Below are 14,853 nucleotides of genomic sequence, written 5' to 3'. Positions count from 1 at the left end.
TTTGGCTAATAATCTGTGATAGCTTTTCCTAAATCTAGCTAATGCTCTTACAAGTGGAACTGCTTGCTGAAATATAAAATGGTTGTGAAAAAAAATGTATTAGACTTTTCCTCATCACACATATACATCAATAAAGCATTCTCAAAAGTTTCGTCTTTTCTTAAATGAGCTTAAGTACAATTTAAATTATTTTTATCAAAATTGAATGAGAAATAAAGTGCTTTCTTCTTTTTATTTACTTTTAATGTAAGAAATAATAAAAATATATAAGCAATGCAACAATGCCTATGCTTTTTCAGGTGTTAAGTATATTTTCTGAAATTACTCAAGTAAACAATGTTTTTCAGAATGCCTTCTATTGCTATAGCTTATGGAGTAATCTATCCCAGACTGTTTTTAGTATAAAATAGCCTTCCAGTTTCTTTCTTTTTTTCAATATCTGAACAACCAGATTAACAGAAGAACACATGACTGATTGATTAGGTATAACATATATCATATAATGCCATCTAAATTTTCAATACAGTATGTTTTGTGGTGCAAAATATAGGAAAAAGTTTATACTTTTATCAGAAAAAAAAAAGTGTTCCCCCATATGCTCTAAAGGATTAAACTGTAAGCACCTTATCTTTAAAACAAAAACACTTTAAGGGACTAATCCTGAAATAGAATGTCTGCTGTCCAATCATTGTTCGTGAATGAATATATCTGCAGGACCCTAATTTTTTAGAGTAATCATTGCAGTCAGTTACTTAAGCTGTAGATGTCCTAAGGAGTGCAAACACTGAAAAGATACTGGCAAAAAAGATGTGCTGGCAAAATTGAAATTCAGCACAGTTGTCTGTCTGTGGGTGAATGCACTTAGACATATATGTGTAGGTAAAATCAGGTTGATAGAAGATGCATTTCACCTTTTCATTTTCTGTCAGTTACAATTCAAAACAGTAACATTTACTCTAAGAGTTCAACTTTGTAAGTTTAAAGCAGCTGCCACTACAAAAGGGGGTAGAGAAAAAAAAAAAAATCTAAAATGTTTTATCTTCCCTCAGTGAAATATGAAATTTCCTGCATTGTTTTGTGTGTGTCCAAGGTTGAGGATAGGCAAAACTCACATGTGGTTCAGTAACACATTTTGAATTAAAATTTGTGTTTGAGTTTTAAAAAACTTTTTTTCCCGTTTCATTGCTCAAAACAAATAGGAGTTTTGCACCACTGAAAAAATATTTCTCATTTCCCTTCAGTTGCAAATCCAAGTATTTCATATTTTTCAACATGAAACATCACATTGTATGTTTCATTATAACTTGTTTTACACGTTATTAATTTTAATGTTTCTTCCCCTCTGATCTGTGCTTGATCAAATCAGTTGTCCAAATTGCTATGCTGTTGTCAGCAGAAACATTGGCATCTGGTTTAATACATATGGTTTGATGGACAAAATGGTAAATTCAAGTGAACTACAGGTCGTGTTGCTCTAAGCATTATAAGAATGGGCACACTTAAAAAGTGAGTTATGGCATTTTGACTGTATTTACCAGCTTAGTAAAACAACCTTTATGTGATCAGTAATACAACCAGGAAAAAAACATTTCGATCTCAGTAATGTGCTCCTCTTGGTGTGCTGTTCCAGGTGGTAGTTATTATAATTATCATCTTGCTTATATTCTGTACTGAATATAAAGTCGAACATATACCCCTGAAACAAAAAGTCTACAAGGACTGATTTGTTTTCCATCAATCTGGGTTTTCTGAACTACCTCAGCTTTAGTTCGACTTTCTCCTAAGGAGCAGTTGGGGGAGAGTGCATGAAGAAAACTGATTGTAGTTATTTGGTAACTTCTTGCTGCTTAAATCTCAGTGACTTAGACAGTTGCTAATTACCAATAGCTATTAAAAACATACAAACAAAAAAGGCATTTGAAGCCACATGAACAAGAAATTTTTATAGAAAGAAGCTGAGCATCCTTGAATTGATTTTTGACTGTGTAACTGTTCTGAGTTTTAGATGTGTGCAGAAAGTAACACCAGATAACAAATTTTGAAATAGGCTATTTCTGCCCTCTGTTGCTTCCTGAGCACTGTCTTCATCTTTCCTCAAGCCTCCTCTTCATCTCAAGTCATATTGATTTTTATCTGTCATTTCCTTCTGCTTTTTTTCAGAGCAACTCACATACTCTGGCAATATTTTCCAAATACCAAACTAGCCGAATACTACATGCAAATTTTTATTCGCATGTAGTATTTGGGATTCAGTGTTATCTAATTCTTAGGTATAATTTTCCTCCTGTCCACCCTAAGACGTGCTACAGAAGGATGCTCTGTTCCTAAGTAATACATACACACAGTTGGCCCTTCTGTACAGCCAAGAAATGCAGACTTCCGTGAAACTGCTGTGGTGTGTCAAATTAGTTTGTCACAAAGTGACTGTCTAGCTCTACAGCAGTGAAATCAAGCTTTTATTGTACGTAGGTAGTTTGGTTTTGTATGCTTGCACAGAAAGAAACTCAGGCATAAAATAATTTTCTTTGATTCTGGCAGGTTTGTGCTCTTCCCAAGCCTCCAGTTAGCTGTTCTTATTAGTTACGGTAGCAGGGTTGTCTTTTTATTTCTGTTCCTTTTCAACTTTCCCATCTGTGAGGCAGTGAGGCCTGGTCAGCAAAGCAGATGAACTGCTTCTTTTACTGGCATTGGTGCTGCTGTGGTGGGGAAGCAACAGCAAGTCACTTCTCTATGCTATATATCTATATAGACACAAAATCTATGAATGATATATCTGTATAGAAACAATTTTTTTTAAAGAATTCATAGTGTTTGAAAATCAAGTATGTCAAAACATAACAAAAATGTTCTTTCTAAAACCTTGTTGTTTAAGGACCTGCATCTGGTCACCTAGCAGCCTGCGTAATTTTCCTACCAAATAAGACTGCCTACCAGATATGATTTTGAGTGATGGATCCCTATTTCAGACATCATTTTTTGCCTGGAGCTTTTCAGTCTGCAGATGTTTATACTGCATTTCTGCCTCAGTGTCTCTAGTCTGGATGTAATCAGTGATCTCATTCACACTTGAAGTCTCCAGAGAAGGAATAAACTGTACATCGTGTCCTCATCCATCTGTGTCCTCAATGATGTAATCAAATTATTGGTTGAGTGCAATCTAATTCCACTGGTTGACTTGCATGGCATCAGTATCAGTGCTTACACTTCATTGCCACTGCTACATTGGCATACCCCTGTGGAAATGTTTTGCAATGTATTCTGTATTTTGTCAAGGGACCTGTGGATTGCACTTATGTCAGCTGTCAAGCTTATAGAAATAGCCTCTGTGTTTTCCTTTACTTTCTGGAGATTATGGTTCTGTTTCCTGAGCCATCTAATCTCTCTGAATGTTACTGCCAATAGCAGTTTTGACATGCTTCAGGGTAGCTCTTAGTTGTCAGTGTCTTGAATAACTAGTAACTTCAATAGCTAGTGACTTGAGTAACTAGCAACTGCAAAGTTGTTAAATGGCGAATCTTTCCTAAAAAGAGTCTTTTCAGTGGCTGAATAGTCAGCATTGATGTCAGTCGACAAACTTATACAATTTTTGACACAGAACACCACACTATAAATATCACACCTGCAGCTTAATTGTCTAGTCATTTGAAGGTGATTTTTCATAACTGTTCACTTGTACCATGTGGAAGACTTAAATATTATAGATGATCTATAACATAACATAGTACAATGTACTGTTTTTACAGAATTAAGGGATAGGAGATGATTTGAGCAGAGTTGCCAAGAATGCACTTGTGCCCTTTTCAAGCTTTACCTTAAGATCATAGATATTTTAAGGTAAAGTATTTGATCTGGCTTTGAGACGGCTGGAAGATTTTGAGGAAGACACGTGGTCCTTAGTTTTATGTTTTTCCCTACTTAGATAATGATTTAGGACCTGGAATTTGCTGTTCTAGAAATACTTTCAAATTTTGGAGCAGATGTGTTTTAGTCACAGCAGACAGCATGGACAGGAAGGAAGGTTTCTCTTTTCTCTTAACTTTCTTTGTTCACCCCCAGAAAGGATCATTTCAGTCTGGTGAAAAGCAAATGTGAAAAAATTAAACAACTTAATTATACTGGAAAAAAGTATAACTACATATACTATATAACCACAGTTATACACTATTAGTGAAACGGTATCTGGTGAGCATGTATTTCAATGAAATATCAACTTAAAAGGATATGAAAGGAAGCATTAAGTTAGAATTTTTCGTTCTGGTGCTCGTCAGATCTCAGTAGCACTCATATCCACTTTTAGGTAGATATGGGCTGTGGACTGCCAGAACAAACAGGCAAAATTGTAACTTCACACTTATATTGCTTAAGTGGCTCATGTCTGTGGACATGACTCCTAAACATGAAACACAAATCTAGCCAAAACTGGAAGGTGAGTCAGTGCAATATTCTGTCAGTCCTTCCTTGCTTTAATAGCAACATTGCAAAATGTACACAGCTTTCTCATGGATTCATCAAGGTTTCAAAGATCAGCCTGATGTGGGACGCTACAAAATTGTTGTACATTTTGTATTTTCATAAAGAAGACAAAGTAAAATTCTCAGCTGCATTAACTATTTCAAGATAGCAGAACTTTGAAGATCTTTATTCTAACCTCTTACCATACCATCAGGACCTTGTTGTAGTTATATGTAGGGAGATAATTTTCATCTGATTTGGGCAGGTGAAAAGTGGTCCCAGCAAATAATGCAATAAATTGCCTACTTTACAGAAGCACTGAGGGCAAGATATTGAGACTGATACCTCCCACTTTTCCCTAAGAGCAGTTTAAGGAAAATTCTATTTTTAGCACCAGCAGAGGAGAATAATTCTGTAGGTTTTCAGTGTTATAAGAGACTGTGTGTTCATATTCTGAAACGTGCCTTTTACAAAGTTATTTCACCTGCTTGAATGTGGACTGATGCTGCCACTATTTATGACATATAAGTGGCTTTTAATTGAAAGTGGAAATTAACCTACATTCTTTGATTAAAAGTATCTCTAAAAGTATTCAACATTTTTTGTTGTTTTTGTTTCGGTTCGGTTTTGTGAAAGTTTGACTTCACGAAGACAAAGGTAACCACTGCTTTCTCCTTTTAGGAAAAGAAACGAAATTAGAGTTGTATCAGATGTTGGGTGAAAGGACTACCAAGACCAAGAATATTTTGAGATAGGGATTTTCCCAAGGATGAGTGTAACTTCTATAATCTAGCTTATGGTATAGTCCTGGTGCAGAAAGCCATGATGACATGTAAAGATTTTATCAACAGTGGTTTGAAATAACCTGTAAGACTACCTATGATTTTATCACTTGTGGGTAATATGGAAAGTCTGTTTTCATGCCAGGAAAACTTGCGTGGCACTGCACAATGTCTTGTCTTCCTAATGCATTAATTCTATAGAAGCAGTATTTAATGCTGTGCAGTGACTCAGCTGGATGACCCAAGATGGTGAGTCTCAGAGGGTAATACTCTGTATTCCTCCAAATATGGCAATCGGTGAAAATCTGATTAAGCCAAAAGTTCTAAACTTATTCCCAGGAAAACAACAGCTTCCTTATGAAATACAAAAGACTTATTAGAGATATTTTTTTTCTTTATCTTTTTTACTTCTCACCTTCTGTGCATATGAGCACAGAAGTACATTAGAAGTGTAGCTGAGGAAGGCAAGGAATTGTTAAGTGGAGTATATTTTCATGTGGGCATGCCAGTTAACATGTTTGCAAATTTTAGCATAGATGAGATGTTGTCATTGTAGTTGGTAAAGGTGAAATCGAGTTACAAGGCCATGTAGAAGGAAAAATCTCACCTAGCTAAGTTGGAACTTGTATCATCAATGAAGAGGAGTAGGCATTACCACGAGGTTACTCAGGTATGTGTCTCTTGACTGTAGGAAAATATAGGGAATTGGGAAATATGATCATAATTTAGATGTCTTACTTAGATGGGATCTGGGGTTTAGGATTTGTTCTCTCAACTGTCTTGTTCTTGATGGATTTTTATGCACTAGTTAATACATTATTAAAAAACATCCTTTCTTCTAGTGTAGCTATGTAAATAAAATGCACCAGTTTACTTCAGGTTCTCACTCTCTCTCGTGTTAAGATACCAAGCACATAAAATAAGCTAACAAAAGTATATAATATGTCCTCATGGAAACATGAATTCATTTTTTTTCTTTTAATTTTGTGCTGATCCATAGAGACAGTAGATAGTATACAACAAACTAACAATTTTAGGACTGTTTGCTTTTAAATAAAGCTACTTAAGCCAATCCATATCTGTCTCAGACAATAAATAATGTTCTGCTCTACTAGTATAGATTAAATACAAATTAATGCCATTAAATTCATCAGAGTGGAGATGAGGACAAAAATTGACTGTTGTATTCCTGTTTTGTTTTCCTCGGTCTTCCTGACTTGCATAAATTTTAGTATCATCTAAACATCTAAATATGTGATTGCTTACTCTATACCACAAAATACTGACAGGATATAATGCAACAGCTGTAAGATTGAAAATTTGCAATGTAATTTTTGGTTTGGTGATTTTTTCCAAAATCTAGCAGTATTACAGTATGTTTGAGATAAATCACTTACTTGTGCAAAGTTATAATCCAGGAAGCAATCAGTCTTTTCTAACAGGCTTTTTATAACTTAGCTCAGTAAATCTGGGCAGAAATAGAGTATTTCATAGAAAAAAATAATGCTCAATTTTCTTGTTTAAGTAGAAATTGTAGATTAGCTACAAAATTATTGGCACTGGAATTCCAATAATACAACATAGGACTGAAAATACACTTTCAAAAATTGTCAAGTGGCTATGTGACTGCACAGTATTCCTATACTTATTTCAAACTTGTGGCAAGGATATTTTAAGGATGTATAACATGAAATGTTAACAATTACTGTTAGAGTACCTTTCCTCTCTGTTCAGAAGATTATTAGAATACTTCAAAAATCTTTTGTTGGTGTCTTTAAAAAGCTGTAGTACACCACTTGTATTTACAATTAGATTGAAGTACAAATTCCTTTCACCTGCCACTGAAATACAATGAATCTACAGTGATGTGCAGCAGCTGTTTAAAATCACACAGCAAATCTGCACAAAATGCCCTGTCTGGAACAGAAATGGAAGAGTGCAATATCCCCCTGAAATTGGGAGGAAAGGGTTGGGGTATTTGACACTGGCATTTGGCCATGGTACCACAGTGACTCATATGCACACTAAGTCAAACAGGATTGGAGTACTCTACATTATCCAGAACTTAAGTTTTCTAGATAGAAAAACTATTCCCTAATACCACCTTTTGGGGCCTCTCCAAGAATGAAAACAGTTGCTCCCGTGTTCTACCCTTAATAGTCTGTAGCCATGACAGCCACCTTGTGATTACCTCAGGCCAAACACTGTGTTTTAAGAAGTAATTCCCCTGAAGTGATTTGTTTAACAGTTTTCTAATGTGTTGGCATATATTCTTGGCGAAATCTGTATTAAAAGAGAATTAAAGTTGAGAATATATATCAATGACTCCAGGCCACAAAACATTACAGAGCTATTTTAGGTACCCCAATAAGCAGGATTTACAAAATGAAGGGATTTTAGAATTGCAATGGTCTTACAAGGTCTTGACACAATAAAAGATAGATAAAAGTCCCTGAGTGTGCACAAACAGATCATCTTCCTCTATGTCATATTGTTCTGTACAGGTTCTTCTGAATGCTGCGGATGAGGCTCACTGGTAAACATACTTCAGAGCCTCTATCCTCCTGCTTTTCTTTACATCACTCATGGTATTCTTTCATCTGTAGCACCAATTGTTGTTCCGTGTATTGGCCATATTCTGTTCTCTTTCATTTTTCTTCAGCATGAGGTAATTACATGCTTTAAGAATCATTTTTCTCATTCGAGAACTCAGAATTAGGATTATTTTGGCTTCATGATTATCATTTTTGCCTATTTCTTTTTCTTAACTGGATTTTTTTCAATAAGCTTTTTATCCACTGCTCATTCTATGTAGGAAGGGCCTCATTCAGGAGGTTTTCTGCTGTCCTTTATGGCAACAATACTGTAGTTTGCCTTAGCTTCAAATGAAATCATTGAAATAATCAGTCCCTGATGTTTTTCATACAAACTCTGACTCTAAAATATTGTCAGTATAGATTGACTTGTCATGAGGTGGAGAGGGACACACAGAGGGACAAATGGTTGTGCTCATTTAATGGTCAGTTCCCACCCAACTTCTATTATGTGTAGGGAGCTTTGTTTTTTTTAGAAAAAAAAAAAAAAATTGGAGGTAATGTCTTGATATCTTGGAAGTCCATGGAAATAACAGCATTTCAATAGCTGACAATTTTAAGGAAAGTCTCTTGAGAAGAACAGTTCAGTTGAATGATAAAAAAGGCAGTTATTTTTAAAGAATAGTATCAAAACCCTACAAAGTCAACACATATAATTTGAGTAAAGCCTGTATATAAGATTTCAATGAATTTTAACTTCACAGTAAGTCTAATGAGTCTCTTTTGTTCTGCCAAGGGTCTTAGGAATAAAAGTGTTAGATTTCAAGGACCAATTTTACATTTACTTTAGTTTGTAGACAAATTAATTTACTTCTAAGAGGGAACATTAAATGCCCAACAGACTTGTGTATTACTTTCCTACCCTAAGAGGAAAAGTTAATTTAGCCACAGTTTGTACTTTTGAATTCCTGAACTGTAAAAACAAGCAAACAAAACAAAACAAACAAACAACAACAACAAAGTGCATCAGGGAAAACAAAACAAAACAAAAACAAAACAAAAAAAAACCTTTGGGGGAAGAAAAAATATAACAGAAGGAAGTAAAACACCTAGAAACATTAACAGCCATACATGATCATCCTGACTGTTCCTCCTTTCTGCTCTGACTGGATATTAAGCACCCAATATACCTTATTACTGAGAGAGGCTTATTAATCCCATTTAAAAATAAATAAATAAATCCAATAGTGAGAATTCCATAGCCTTATTAGGTAATCTTTTTTAGTGATTACCTCTGTTTCTGCTTAGCAAGCAGACAGAAAACTGCATTTTCCTTTTCTGTAAATCAATGCCATTAAAGCCATGGGGTAGAGCTCCCATGTTGTACCATGTAAACATGGCAAATTGGACAGCTGCTGTCTCAGTAACCATCTTAAAATGCATGTATGGTTGTGATAATATCTCCTCAACCTTTTCTTGATATTATCTTGATTAAAATGCTCAGTTCATTCAGCTTCATCTGGTAAGTCCTGTTTTGTCAAGTCTTACCATTCTTTCTGTCTCCTGGACTATCTCATTTGTCCACATCTGTCTGTCATTATTGTGAGTATTACCAGGCACAGCATTTCAGCTGAACTGTGCCATCTTGGTTGAAGGAACCATTCCATTTTGATAAGGACAAAGCCAACTGAAGTTAACTTAGTGCTTTAAGAAACAGAACAGCAGCTCTCAATATGGTTACTTAATTGCATCCATGTTCCATGTGATAAATAACATTTCCCATGTACAGAGACCAAAATTAGTAGACAAATGTCCTTCTTCCTCCCAATATGGGGGCGGGGAGGAACGTATAAAGATGTTGTATCTATGAAAACAGATGTGTTATTTATTTAAACGGTGCAAGCTAAACAAGAAACAGTTAAGGTTAACTTGCTGTCATCTGAAGTTCTTACAACCACACATGAGAACAATGTCTTAGACAGAAGGAACTGATTTAAGTCCAATTGTTACTTGCTAAACTTGCCTGACTTAATGGAAAATAATTTGGTTGGTTGTTCTTTAAGGTGGTAGGTTTAAATAGACACTATGTCTTTCCTATGTCACTCTTGTTTCTGTTTTCAGTACAGTTCTTTGAAAATACAGTTTCTTGCCTGTATAAATACTGAAGCATTTTACTAGAATTGTGTGTAGTCAAATACTTGAAATATATAATATATAAAAATCAATATTGTATATATTATATATTTATATATAATATATATATGATATAAACATATATAACATATATATTATAATATATACCATATACCTTTTCTAGAAGAGTCCCATCCAGTTACAAATCTTAATCCTAATTTCTCTTCATCTGCATTATAGGTGAATTCTGTTTTTCTACTATCAAGTATGCTTCAAGAAAGTGAAATCTTTTTTCTTTGTAAATGGTAAAACTAGAGTTTCTGAAGTTGTTCTTCCACTGAGGCAAAAATGACTGGTAAATATGACAAGGAATCTGTAAATTTATATTGATCTGTGAATTGTATTCTTGAGACATCCCCTCTGACTTTAAAAAAGTTAATGACATTTCTTGGAGAAAATGGTTTTTATGTAAGTTAACATCCATTAAAATTCATATGCCTCAGATGAATTATATTGATTGGAGTTGCTTGTACTCCTCTCACCAGCCTTACTTGGCTTTGGCACTTCATTCAGAAATGAGTGGAAATTCTTTTTTTTTGCTATATTATGCAGGACTCTTCTGGTGATGTGAGTGTCTCTTTCCATTGCATACTCTTGCCAAACTAAGCAGCAAGAGAGATGTGGGTGTAGAAGTTTCTTTTCTAGACAGAGTTTTTTTTTTTTTTTTGATTTTTTTTTATATATATATATATATTATGATAGATTAATTCTATATCTATGCACAGACTTGAATATGACTAATAATATAAATAAAACTACTTGCTTACTTAAATGCCTGCAAAACACCTTATCTATGCAGCTCTTATACATAGGTGCTGTAGTATTTTGTAGAAGTACATATCTCAAGTTTCATTTTACTAAAGGCAAAAATGAGAAATGGAATTGAAACAACGTTAGCAAGATCATTCAGCAAGATAGCAGCATATACAAATGGAACCAAAGATTTATTTTCCAGTGCTCTGTCCACCAAGAGTATCTACTTCACCTTTAACTTATATTACAGTGATTTAGTCTTAAAAAAAATCCCTAACAGCACCAAAACTGATATAAATAAAGTATTTATCTTTTAGTTTTCTTCAAGACTGGAGCCTTATCTAACAAAATGTCGCTCTTGTCTGTAGCAAAATCCTGTTTCACTGTGAATTTTACATTTCTCTGTTCTGTTTAGCATAAGAAGAAAACTAAATATCCATTGTTTTTCTTCAACTCAACCTCTAACTGCATTCATGGAATGCATATAATAGATATTTTTGTTACAGTACCGTAGCAATAAAAATGGAAAAAATATATGGGGGTAAAATCCACCACCAGTGAGAGCTTATTAAGTGTTCTGAAAAATATGGAAAATGTTTATAAATAAAAATGCAATATAGAGTTGGGACAATGGATATACGCACTAACTGGGTGGTAATAATTTATGTATTTTAACAATCACCCGTAGAATGTACAGAGTTCTTCAGATTTTTTTTTGATTTTTTTTTTTTTTTAAAGAGAAACCAGCTGCTAGAAGAAAACATATTAATATTCTTATTTCTGTATCATAGGATCATAGGATGGTTTGGGTTGGAAGGACCTTAAAGACCACCTAGTTCCAACACCCCTGCCATGGGTAGGGGCACCTCCCACCAGAACTGGTTGCCCAAAGCCCAATTCTGGCCTTGAACACTTCCAAGGATACACAGCTTCTCTGGGCAGCCTGTTCCAGTGCCTCACCACCCTCTGAGTAAAGAATTTCCTCCTTATATCTAGTCTAAACCTCCCCTCTTTTAGTTTAAAGCCCCTTTTTTAGTTTAAAGGACAAGCCTCCTTGTCCTATCACTACACCCCCCTGACAAAGAGTCCCTGTCCAGCTTTCCTGTAGGCTCCTTTTAGGTACTGGAAGGCTGCTATAAGGTCTCCCTGGAGCCTTATCTTCTCCAGGCTGAACAACCCCAACTCTCTCAACCCGTCTTCATAGGAGAGGTGCCCTCTGATCATCCTCGTGGCCCTCCTCTGGACTCATTTGAATAGGTCCATGTCCTTCTTGTGCTGGGGGACCTAGAGCTCAGTGCAGGGCTCCAGGTGGGGTCTCACAAGAGTGGAGCAGGAGAATCCTCTCCCTCGCCCTGCTGGCCATGCTGCTTTTGATGCAGCCCAGGATATGGTTGGCTTTCTGGGCTGCAGTCTCAAATTGCTAGCTCATGTCCAGCTTCTCATCAGCAAAGCCCTCCTCAGAGTTTCTCTCAATCCATTCTCCACCCAACCTGTATTTGCATTTAGGATTGTTCTAACCCAGGTGCAGGCCTTGTACTTGGATATTTGACCCCTGCATTGCAAGGATCCTTAGGTACTGAGTTTTCAAGTCATTTTCTAGCCAAAATTCTCCTCTATTTCACATTGACTTTATACTATATAACAAAGGCCAAATTAAACATTGATAATATAAGTGTCTACTTGTATAACCAGCTTGTAGAATCATGCGATGAATACATGATTATCTATTTTCATTAGAAATACCTGTATATTTTGTTTCCTTTTCTCCGTTTAAAAGATTAGCTTGGAAACATAAACCAATTAAAAATAATTTTTAAAAATGCAGTAGTAATTTCTCCACATTTTCTGACAGCCCTGAAACAGAATTTCTGATAGTCACAAACATAAAAGCACCTCAAAATGGTATTTAAATCCATGCAGCATTTATTACAAGCAATGGGTCTTAATTCATCAGGCTATGCCTTTGGGGACAAAGGAGCCCAAAGATCTCTCTTACTTTTTCCTTTTTGAGGATTGGAAAGAGCAAGGGAAGCAGGGAATTTCTGGCCTCAACCTTGAAGACGAACATGGGGGTGTTGTATCTTCTAGGCAGAGATAAAAACGTGTTTCTGTTGTTCCAAGTGGATTTGTAGAGCTTTGGAAATTTGGTGGACCAAATGTATAATATGCTGATTTGAGACTCCTTAGTCTAGTCATTTGTGTTCTGTCTTGAATTAGGTCTCTGAAAGCAAGATACAGTGAGTATTTGCTGTTTCAAGGTGCTGGTGCTGTGCAGTGTTTGGTGTGGCACTAGAGCAAGGAGGAGGGTTCTGTCTGAAGTAAGCTACATTTTTTTTTTTTTTTTTTGACTGAACATCTGTGTAAGAGGGAATTCCTGAAAATTTTCTGTGTGAAGATAAAAGAAAGAAGGATATACCAAAAGTTCTTTGTTGATTGATGTATTCACCCAGGTATTCAGCCAGCTTGAAGTCTTTCTGAAGAATTGGACAGAATGGGGACTTTCACCTGGGTCTCCTACTTCCTAGACAAATGTCCAGGTCATCAGACTGTGAAAATCCCTCTCTGCAGCCCAATGAACATGTAATTAAGTATGCAAACTGTAATAACATGAATAGAAAAGAATACCAGGCAGAACACGAAGCATTTTGAAGCCATATCTCCCACAGTGCAGATGAGTGCCCTAATGACTAAGCGATTGTCTGCTCTAGGGGATTGTTCTCTCTAGCTAGAAATTTTATTTGGTGCACCCTTTAGAGTGACCTGGCATTTGAAAATGAAATAACATGTTGCCAGAAAACTCCCAGTCTTGTAGACTTCTGGATTAGATGGATGCACGTGCCCTGAGACCCACACTTAAAAACAAAATAAATTGTATGCACTTTAAAGTAGATACTGTAACCTATTATTATATTAGGTCTAATCCATGAAGTCCTTGTTCATGCTGATTTCTCTTTAAGTCATTTCAACTTTTCCTTAGAAATTATAAAACTTAACGAAACCACAGACTTCAAAGTAAGGCCTGTTATATAGTCTGATTATGCTTTTATATGAAACACTTAGCACTTGCTAAAGACTCATTTCATGCAGCACAACTTCAGATATTCTTTGGATGTAGAAAGGCAAGTGGTGACAAAACAGTGGAACACTTTCAGTTTCTCGGCAAGTATGCTGGCTTGTGTGCTGAGAGGGAGCGAGGGAAAATGTTATTTGCTCCATCTTGTGCCTTATTTGTAAGCAGGAATATCCTTTTCTTTGCAGTAGATTCTGCCAAAAGATTCTTTAGTATATTTAGCAATAGGTTGTTGATTTCCTCAAGTAATGCATAATGATAAAAAAATTTTGAAGGTGATTTCCTGCTACCTGCTTTTTTATTGTATTTGGGAACCATGGTCTCTTGAATAGAAGTAGTTTCTCTCCTCTCTCACTCTCTTTTGCTCTTTTCCTCTTTCTCTCTCCTGTCTTCCTGCCAGAGCTTTTCCAATTTTCCCCATCATGCTGTTTGAAGTAACTTCTTTTGTTAAAGTTGGCTTACTGTTTGCAAAACCTGTTAGACTCTAATAATGCACATTGTGGAAAACATCTCCTTTGAGGGACAGAAGCATTTAGTAAAATCACTGGTAAAAATCTTTGGTAAAGAAAATGATTGAACAACAAAGTATTCAATAAAAGTCACTTATCTCTTAATCAATTCTAATTGCATAATTGAAATCAGGGTTATGTTGTCAACGATGTGTCTTCCCAACTCAGTGTATGTGAACCGTGAAAGATCGGTTAAAATTAAAGGTGAAATGGACTTCATTCACGATGCAAAAAAAAAAAAAAAAAAAAAAAAAAAAAGTTATTTTTCATCCCCTCCTTTCCTGTGTATTGATGTAGTGCTACATTGTGTCAGTGGGTATTCTGTTAACTCAAAAGATTTTCTTCTGAAGTAATCTCTCAACATGAGGAGAGGGCAATTAGTAATACTGTTGTGTGTGTAATTCACATAAAATGACATCAGTCTTTCAAAGGCACAGAGATAAGAGTTTAAAAATTTGATATAATAAAGGTTGGACCACCAATATTAAATTTATGGAATGCTTTAGGAAGAGGTTTGAAATTACCAGTGAATAATTAGGTTAGCTTGCAGATGAAACTAC

General features: G+C 35.5%; 1 long non-coding RNA gene across 10 annotated transcripts in view; it reads left to right on the top strand.

Moving 5' to 3' along the window:
• The window catches only part of LOC118155656, a 111,688-nt gene that overhangs the window by 23,492 nt on the left and 73,343 nt on the right, over positions 1 to 14,853 (top strand). For 7 of the 10 annotated variants that reach the window (XR_004745939.1, XR_004745935.1, XR_004745943.1 and 4 more), the window contains one exon: positions 10,142 to 10,256. This is a non-coding gene — a long non-coding RNA (uncharacterized LOC118155656). Of the gene's footprint in view, positions 1 to 9,889; positions 9,951 to 10,141; positions 10,257 to 14,853 lie in introns of all 10 variants that reach the window. The other 3 variants (XR_004745951.1, XR_004745936.1, XR_004745953.1) reach the window with 1 other exon arrangement.

Source organism: Oxyura jamaicensis, chromosome 1 (assembly GCF_011077185.1).
Source record: "Oxyura jamaicensis isolate SHBP4307 breed ruddy duck chromosome 1, BPBGC_Ojam_1.0, whole genome shotgun sequence".
NCBI lineage: Eukaryota > Metazoa > Chordata > Aves > Anseriformes > Anatidae > Oxyura > Oxyura jamaicensis.
The sequence above is the reverse complement of the archived record's forward strand: the minus strand, read 5'-3'. Positions and strand labels throughout refer to the sequence as shown.